The sequence below is a fragment of the Triticum aestivum genome, chromosome 4B, assembly GCF_018294505.1.
Source record: "Triticum aestivum cultivar Chinese Spring chromosome 4B, IWGSC CS RefSeq v2.1, whole genome shotgun sequence".
NCBI classification, from domain to species: Eukaryota; Viridiplantae; Streptophyta; class Magnoliopsida; order Poales; family Poaceae; genus Triticum; species Triticum aestivum.
In genome coordinates this window covers 388,080,474-388,090,154 of record NC_057804.1, presented here as the reverse complement: position 1 = coordinate 388,090,154, position 9,681 = coordinate 388,080,474, and the positions used below count along the sequence as shown (strand labels likewise).

General features: G+C 48.1%; 1 long non-coding RNA gene across 2 annotated transcripts; it reads left to right on the top strand.

Moving 5' to 3' along the window:
- The first annotated feature begins 3,569 nt into the window (after positions 1-3,569).
- LOC123092287 (uncharacterized) lies at positions 3,570-5,801 on the top strand. 2 transcript variants are annotated; one of them, XR_006444458.1, is made up of 4 exons: positions 3,570-4,599; positions 4,688-4,751; positions 4,979-5,161; positions 5,513-5,801. It is a non-coding gene; the product is annotated as an uncharacterized lncRNA (long non-coding RNA). The 2 variants fall into 2 exon arrangements; XR_006444457.1 differs by having other exon boundaries at positions 3,574-4,751.
- The last annotated feature ends 3,880 nt before the right edge of the window (positions 5,802-9,681 follow it).

Below are 9,681 nucleotides of genomic sequence, written 5' to 3'. Positions count from 1 at the left end.
TCGGGCTTGGGATTTTGTCTTCGGGCTTTAACAAGCCTAGCCCGAATCCCGGCCCGACCCTAGGTTTGAACCGGTCTAGTGCGAAATAGCCATTGACCTAGTCCTAAGGAATAAGTGTAGTGTGTTCTTAATTAGCCAAGACATAGCAAAGCAAAAGGGACAGACCTTTTTTCTTAGAGAGGAGGCTGAGACAGATACAGTATTATCCATACTTACACTTTATTTATTGTCAGAGAATACTATTTTGAAACAGCATTTCAACTACATCCATCGGCACGTTCATATTCTATTCGAAGTGCTATTAGAAAGGGTCAAATGGACGAGAATTAGACACAACAAGTCAAAACAGGGAGTACCACATGAGGAGTATTATAACATGGTGGTACCTAACGTAGCTGAAAATTCAAATAAACCATCATGCTACGATAGTGGTTGGTTAGAGTATCTACAGCCGGATATGCAAATCCGGCTCTCCAACGTCCGTGGACGCACCCGGACTCTTCTGTGGGCACTGACCGGGTATGCCTTAAATTAGCCACTTTGTATCCGCCTCTCTCATATTTCATCCTCTAGATCCCTACAAAACATGTAAAAGTAATCCTACATACTACATCTATGTACTACCCTAACTACTCTTCATCGTCGGAGATGTCCACGACGACGGTGCCGGGCGCCGGATGGACGTGCGGGTATGAGGGCTCCAGCTCATCCTCCTTCTGCCCGATCTCATCCATGTAGGCGAACATCTCCGCCTCGTTCGCGGCCTCTTGCACCTCCATCTCCTGCCGGCGACGGCGTCTTGCCTCCGCAGCCGACTCCGACCGGAGAGAATCGAGGATGGCCTACTGCTCCACCTGCTGATCCCCTCGCCGGCATCCCCCACATCCTCCTCCTCCTCCTGCTCCTCTAACTCCTCCTCCGGATCCATTGCATCCGGAGGTAGCCCCACAGCGATCCGGGCTTCGCGCCTAGCCCGGATCTGCTCAAGGAGCTCGAGCCGGCGCTCCGGCGTCAGAAAGGGCTCGCTCCTCACCCGACGAAGTGGGGGCATGGCTACTAGGCGGACGAGTGGAGTGGAGGCCGCCACGGCAGATAGGAGGAGAAAAATGTGGATGGATGGTAGGGTTTTGGTGCCACCGGTCGACTTAAATAGCCAAGCAATGCACTACGCGGCCCCGGAGCTGCGCCACCGGTCCGACGGAGGAGACGAGATTCGGACCGCTGGGTTTGAAGGCGTTTCCGGTCGGGACCCCTTTTTTCAGTCCAACGTGACGGGCGTGTCCGGCCGCCTCCATATCCACCCCATATTTGGGCTGCATATGGGGGGTGCAGGTCAGCCCGGACGTTTGCGGGCCGTTTGAGAGGCTCGTCTGGGTCAAAAAATCATGATCAGGCAGTCTGCCCGGGCGTTTAAGATGGGTTTAAGGGGTCTAGTGGTAGATGCTCTTAGCCTTTGTAATAATAGAGCACAGCGCACTCTATTGCTTTTTTATTATTGCGTTCTCACCTCTATATATGTTTTAAGAAAAAAGTCTCAAACCTATTGATCAAACCAGCTGTGCTGACATCGCTGAAAAATGAAAAGTACATCTAAGTTCCTAGGGCCGATCCTTAATTAGGTTGCGTTTCCATTTGGTACTGTACATGATGTGTACTGCACTTCCATGTTTCTTCGGTCATTGGCTCGTAAAAATTTCAGGATTTGTCGCTGACTGCTGGAAAACTTCTTGTGTCAAAGTTGTCACAGCTATAAGTGCAAGCTGATCTAGAACCTGATTAGTCCAGTAGGTGTGTTAGTGGGAGGGAGGGATCAAGTGCTGTGGTATCCAAAGTCTATGAAGCACCCCTTTACATTCTCTCCACTACAAGGAAATGAAAGGCTGATGGGATGCTAATGATTAAACTAGAACACATCAGGATCATGTATGACACTACTAGTATCCATCATTGACATAGGCCTGAAGGAACCACGATGGCCGCAACAGTTTCCTCCAGCACGTCCTTCTAACTTTTTTTTACAGATTTTTTTCATTCAAATCACGAATCAGTATAAAGTAGTTGACCCTTACAAGCACACTGAAACGCAAACACCTAGAGTATCCTAAGCCAATCATAACACAAAAAGACGGAGTCATGTGACATTATCCTTAAATCTTGAGAGAAGACACCTGTAGCAGAAGGATCTGCAACCAGGCGCAAGCAGGTCATCATCTTCGACCACAGTATAATTACCGCCACGCTGCTTCCTCCTTTCTTGACACCAGCACTGAGAGGGCATGGACATCAATCCAACACACCTGAAACAGTCGTCGCCATCTTTGGCTTTGAGTACCGCGAAAAATATCCCTTTCAGAAGGAAGAGAACTCGAGTCATCCGACCGGTCCAGCACCGCGCCCGGGCCATCCGCCCGGGCAAAGCAAAATCTCCTTCCAGCATCAACGCAGAGGAAGGAGAAGAACATCAGCAACAAATTATACCGACAAGGAAGAAGAAGGGTTCTCGTCTCCCTGCATCCAACGCCCATCTGAGGACCCAAATAGCCAGTGCCGATGGACCTCTAGCCACCATAGCCTGCGACCTCGACGAGATCCGGGGATCCCACACCCCGCTAGCTCCTAGACGAAGGCAAAAGCCTCGCCTGACCGCGAAAGGAGCCCAAAAAAACGTATTCCAACGCGACACCACCGCAACGGTCTCGGTAGAGTCACCCTCAATCCTAACCCTACCACACACCCACCTAGCAGACAGACCCGGGGTTCCCCCTTCCTCCCGCCGCCTTAGCGATCGACGGAGAGAGAGGGAACCGACGGCGCCACCGGCGGCGCGCAAGGGAACCGGCCTCGTCACGTCCTTTGATTGCCTGTGCGATCCTACCTTCCCGGGAGCGTGGCTGCACGTCCTTCTAACTAGGGCTTGAGATGGAGCAGATCAGCATGGAGCAGTTGGGCAAAGTTTTCAACGCTCACCAGTTCAACAAAAAAAAGTTTTCAATGCTCACGAGTCACGAGCGTCCGGAATCGTCAAACCCGTTTCAGCTCTCACGATCATCGACCTCCATGTGCAAGCTTCTGTGCGGCGATGCATGCCTGCAAGCGGCAAGCCTGCGGCGTCGTGGAAACTGAACCATTTTCAAACGTCTTTGAGAGTTTCGATTGTCCTTTTGTTGAGTATCGTGACTATTAAAAAGAGGTAGAATAGGATTTATTTCTACAAGTTGATGATTTACTCTTACCGTTTGACTAACTCACATCTAGATGTTTTTAAGGATGTAACATCTAAACTCCCACAAATATATAATGCAGCAACAAAAAACAAAAAAATAGGATAAAAATAGACCATAAACAGAATGGACATCAGTTTAGATGTGACATAACTATGTCACATCTAGATGCGTCCTAGACATACCCATATCTATAATACAGAAATAGTTCATCCCCACTATGTTATTTCTCTTGACATGCAGCATGCCCACGTCATCATCCATTCCAGTGCGGCCACGTCAGCAGTAATCCTCCACCAGCACAGTTTTCCATAGCTCTTTTTTTTCATGGCAGCGCCACCTCTGCTTCCCGATCGCAACCCTCTACTTTCTCCACAACAACTTTTCCCACTTCATCTTCTCCAAATTAAGTCCATTAAATTGTGGAAGTTGAAAGGATGCAGCTATATATTTACATGGGGGCCGTCGATCGATCACATCAGAGTCAATAAGACGAGACGTGGAGGTTGAGATTCAAGTCAAGGTTCAGACCAGCGGCGGAGGCGGAGCGGCGGCTCGTCGGCGCGGCGGCCTTCGCGGTGGTCGTGGTTCAGGTAAAGGTTCGGATCGGCGGAAGAGACGGAGCGACGGCTCGCCGGCGCGGCGGCCTCCTCGATGGTCGTGGTTCAGGTAAAGATTCGGATCGGCGGAAGAGATGGAGCGACGGCTCGCCGGCGTGGCAGCCTCCTTGGTGGTCGTCCTCCATCTGTTGGTGTTGCTGCTCGGCGCGGAGGCCTCCTCGGTGGTCGTGGTTCAGGTAAAGGTTCGGATCAGCGGAAGAGACGAAGCGACGGCTCATCGGCGCAGCGGCCTCCGCGGTGGTCGTGGTTCAGGTAAAGGTTCGGATCGTCGGAAGAGACGGAGCGACGGCTCGCCGGTGCGGCGGCCTCCTTGATGGTCGTGGTTAAGGTAAAGGTTCAGATCGGCGGAAGAGATGGAGCGACGGCTCGCCGGCGTGGCAGCCTCCTTGATGGTCGTGCTACATCCGTTGGTGTTGCTGCTCGCAGCCATGGCCTCCTAATCCCACCGTCTGGTCAGCGGCGTCAGTTCACACCCTGCCGCTGTCTACTTCTGATGCGTGCTTATCAATTTCCTGCACATTCGCTGCTTAACTCACCCATGCATCCGTCCTCTTATTCTCCTTCGATGCAGGGCTCCGCGTTGCTCTGTCCTACGCACTACCGTCACCATCCACACCTAATCGACTAGGCTGCACTGCAGCAAGCATTAGCATCAGCCAATGGAATTGCTGGCTTCGTCAAAAGGAGGATAGCTGCTGCCTCAGATTTTCATGGGACAACTGCATCATGATCTGTTGCGATGAGAAGAGACACTAGCAGTTAAGACTCAAGAGCATATGTACACCCGAGATACCAGATAATACTTAAGTTTCAGATTTGTTATTGATCTGATATTTGCTCTAACAGGATGCATCACTCATGTTACTATACTAAATTTCTTTGTGATATACAATGCCACCATCCACTAGAGGTAACTCTTGCTGCACCATTTTGTTGGTATGATTGCATTAATTTGCAGACTGTATTGCCCATCGCTAAATAAGACCTCTGAAGAAATTACCTTACAAAAAATGCGCAAATCTCTTTTGATCATATGACTTTCATAATCTCCTTTGTTGTTCAACACATCTTCTAGTTGTAATTACTGATGCGTTCTGAACGTGTTTGTAAATAAAAAAAATGTCTTGATGTTTGCAGGTTACTTTTGTCTGGATGATAGGGTAAAAAAACTTTTGTCTGCATTAGTTCTCTTCCAATCATTCTCATATTTTAACATTGTGAGTCACTTCGGCATATGTGCGCACCCAAGATTGTTGGAAGTATGCGCAATTTCTGCTCTCACCATCATCAACTCTTCTTACCTTAACCTATGCGAAATCGGTAAGATTTAATTCATTGTTCTCTCTTTATTGTCACAGCTGTTAGGGTTTACGTACACGTTGTTGTTTTGGAACAGGTTATCATTACTTCCCAAACCAGGACTATTACAGACTTACAATTTTAATTAAAAAAAGATATAATGCATAATATGCAGATGGATTGTCATGTTTATTTATTGACTCAAAGTTCATCACCATGCTAAATTTAACAGCTTTCTCCCATGAATGGTATTGCATTATTAAGTAAAAATTGTTTCACCATTTTATTTCATTATGATACTTATTTTTCACGCTAATTGTTTTATAATATTACCTTAACTAAATGTAATAAAGGTTGATTTTGTGTGTGCAGGATTTATGGTACAAATTGAATTGGCAATTTCTGCTCTCACCATCATCAACTCTTCTTACCTTAACCTATTTTCGGTCTATTTATTTGTTCTTTGTGGGCAAGATGTTTCCGGTGCACAAATGGTTGGTGGTGTCACTATATTTTGTCAATGCGAACTGAAACAAGAAATGTTCATATGTTTTTGAAAGGAAATGTTATGTATTTTTCTAGCCAATTGTGCATTGTTCAATCTCATGAAATAGTTTTATTTTAGCTGAGAGACGACATGGTTAACAAGAATATCCAAATCCTTTGTATTTCATTTGCCTAATATACCCATATTTCTTGCTACAATTCCCGCAACAACGTGTGGAGTATCATCTAGTATATATATGCACGCGAGGCTCAAGCAATAAACATCGATTTCATAAAATTCCTCTATGTTCCTTCTACATGGTATCAGGCTAACCGCAGTCCAAACCCTAGGCGTCGCCAGCGCTTCTGCACACCGCCGCCCTTGGGCCGGTCGATCTCCATGATCGCCATCAGGGGCCGCACCGCCCATAACTAGGGTTCGTTCGCTGATCTAGTTGATTGGCTGCCCTAGAGAGCTTTTTTTTTCCCGATCCTTGATCCGAGTTTTTCTCTCACATGGGAGGTGTCATTGATGCGATCATCCTGATTGAGGAGAGCATGTCTCTGATGCAATGATGCGATTTCCATGTGTTGTGGTGAAAATGTTTGGGCCAACTTACATGGCAGAATTAAATGCCGAGGAGGTATTTGCAACTGGAGCATCAAGAGGTTTTTCCAAGTATCGTCGATTTAGTCGACTACATGCATTATCAATGAAAGAATTGTCCGATAGGTTTGTGCGGGCAATACCAAGGTCACACAAAAGAGACCACCACCATATTTGAAGCAGTGGCATCATAAGACTTGTGGATTTGACATGCTTTCTTTGGTATTCTCGGTTCTCACAACAATATCAATGTGCTTCAATGGTCTCCGTCGTTAAGGAGACTTTGTGATGGAGATGCTTCGATGGGCAAGTACACTATCAATGGACAGGACTACACCAAGCACTACTACCTTGTTGATGGCATATATCTTCAGTGGGCGGTGTTTGTGAAGACTATCCCAGAGCCCCAAGGTAACAAAAGATGTCTCTTTGCACAAATGTAAGAAGTTGCAAAGAAGGATGTGGAGAGGGCACTTGGAGTGCTCAAAGATCGTTGGATACTACTAGTGGACCTGCAACGATGTAGTATCCGGATACAAAGTGCCAGAGATGACTTGTTGTGTAATCTTGCACAATATGATTGTGGTATATGAAGGAGACAAGGCAGCCTGCACAAATTATTTTGGGAGGCCCATAATACATGTCCACCTGCTGGAACAAGATGCATAACATGTTGTGTGAACTTTGTAGAGATGCATACACAAATTTGAGATACACAGTCACATGCACAAGTACCGAAAAGTTGTGGAGCATATTTAAACCCATATTGGAAAACATTGAATTTTATATTTGAATTATGCACTTTGAATAAATTTTATGTTTGAACTATGTATGTTCTATTTGAATAAATTTTATTTGCATGTTTACATTTATTATTATGTGTATTTCTGTCGACGAATGATCGATACATGCATCTATTTGAGTCCACCTTTTCCTCTAGGGTTTCCCTGGAGTCCACCTTTTCCTCCGACGGCACCGCCGGAGTCCACCCATCAAATCTAGCATTGCGAATAGCGATCCCAGATGGCGACTCGCAAGGCCAGGCTCTCGGGAACAAGCCTGTGGTGTTGCATGGCGGATATGGAAGCCTAGGAAGTTGGGGGCGGGAAGAAGGGAGAGCAAGGCGAAGTAGGGTTTAGGGTAGATGAGGGAGTTAATGTAGGACAGCGGATGGAGTCGGGGCACCACCTGGTGCGGTTGGGGGCGAATTCACGGAGAAGGCGGGGGCTGAGGTTGAAGATGCAGATCGGGAGGAGGATGCTGGTGGATGGGATCAGTTTGATCCGGACCCTGAGCTGGAAGACGTCTTTGAGGGCCTTAATCTTCATGGTGAGGAAGAAGAGGATCTATATCTGTTAGGGGAGGTAGAGGAGTTGATTAAGGATGTACGATGGTTGTGCTTGTTTCGGGTCCATACTATGAGCCCGTTCAGTCATGCGGCGTTGCTGAATTCAATGAGGAACGCATGGGCGTGCGCACAAGGAGTTACCTTCAACATCAAGGGCCTGAATCTGTTCTTGGCTCAGTGTCACTGCCTTGGCAATTGGAAGCGAGTCATGGAGGGAGGACCATGGAATATCCGTAGAGATCCGGTTGTCATCGTGGAATATGATGGTTTTACCAATGTTTCTGAATATGCTCTGGATATGTATCCCATGTGGGCGAGGATTAAAGGATTGCTTGATGGTCTCACAAGAAAGAGGGAGTTAGCAGAGAAAGTAGCCAAGAAGGTGGGAGAGCCGCCGTTCACGGTGGTAGTCAATGAGGGGAGGATTAACCCCTCTAGCCACTGAAGGGTCAGGGTTTTTGTGAATGTCCAGAAGCCATTGGTGAGGTTTGTGTGTATTACTCTTAAAGAGATGAAAAGGTACCCAGTTACTTATGAGAAGCTGTCGGATTTCTGTTTCTTTTGTGGCTGTATGGGGCATGTGGTAGAGGAGTGCGAGGACGGGATCCATGACCCCGCCGAGTGTAAATGGGGTGATTGGCTGCATTGGAGTAGTGAGCCATCCATGACCGGTGGTGGTGCAGGATGGGGTAGAGGCCGGACGGTAGCAGGCCAAGGCATGGGAGTTGCGAGTTGGGCTAGCAGAGGTGGAGGTAGAGGTGTAGGTGGAGGTAGAGGTGTAGGGGGGACAGGAGGAAGGGGTGGAGCAGATATGCAGCCGGCTAGGGAAGCAGAGGTTGCCGGACAGAGGGCGGGGGATGGAGTGCTTGCCATTCCAGGAGCTCTCAATATTGGTGATGAGGATAATCGTTCGGCCCACAAGAGGCTTATGGGGGCGGATGGAGTGGTTATGGTGCGTGGGCAACCAGTGCCAAACCTTCTGGTAAAGTCCCGAGTACGGTTCTTTTGCTGGAGGGGGGGAGTGGATCAGGGGCTAATGATGTGCCCCCCTCATCGTCTACTCCTGGTAAGGTTCCCATTGTGAAGAGAAGAAAGCAAGGGGAGGATGGGGTTGATGGTGACACAACTATGACTGAAGAGGCGGCCTCCTTCGAGGGGGACCGCCGAGCCCAATGAATGTCTTAAGCTGGAACTGCCGGGGAGGGGGGAATACCCCGACAGTTCGTGAACTAGCGACTATCTGTCAGTCACATTCCCCCAGTTTGGTGTTTTTGTGTGAAACAAGACAGAGGGCTGAAAAAATGAAAAAGGTGCGTGGGAGGATTGGTTTGAAGGGTTTTGCTGGAGTTGATAGCAATGGCATGAGTGGTGGTCTGGCGTTATTTTGGCATGAAACTATGAGGTGGACATTCTGGACAAAGAGGAGCACTATATTGACGCACTCGTCTGTGTTCAGGAGGGGGCTGCTCAATGGAGGATTACTTGTATTTATGGTGAACCACGAGTAGAGAACAGGCATATAATGTGGTCAAAACTTGAGCAACTAAGAGTCGTGAATGACCTGCCTTGGCTTGTCGTGGGCGATTTCAATTAGGCTATGTGGGACTTTGAGCATCTATCTGCTACACCGCATGGGGAGTCCCAAATGGTTGCTTTTCGAGATACTTTGGAGATTTGTGGCCTAGTTGATCTAGGCTTCGTTGGGTCCCCTTTGTCGTGGTTCTAAGACTGACAGTAGAAAGGGGGGTAGGTATGGAGAGGCAAGACCTCAGCTATGGTGAAGGTGTATCACACATGATTTACGAGTTCAGGCCCTTGGCGGAGGAAGTAACAGCCCTACGTCTCGGTGCCCGGAGGCGGTCGACTGGATTATATGTGTGTGATGTTATAGGGGGTGTGAAACCTTTTCCCAGAGGAGGGGGTGGCTTATATAGAGTGCGCCAGGACCCCAGCCATCCCCCATTACAATGGGCTTAATGTACATAAAGTAGGGGCGTTACTGATAACACCAGCCATCAGTGCTATTGATGACCTTAAAGACTACGGAGTGAATGTCCGACCGTTGCAGTGCTGAGTGACTCCTGGCCTTCAGTAGGTCGA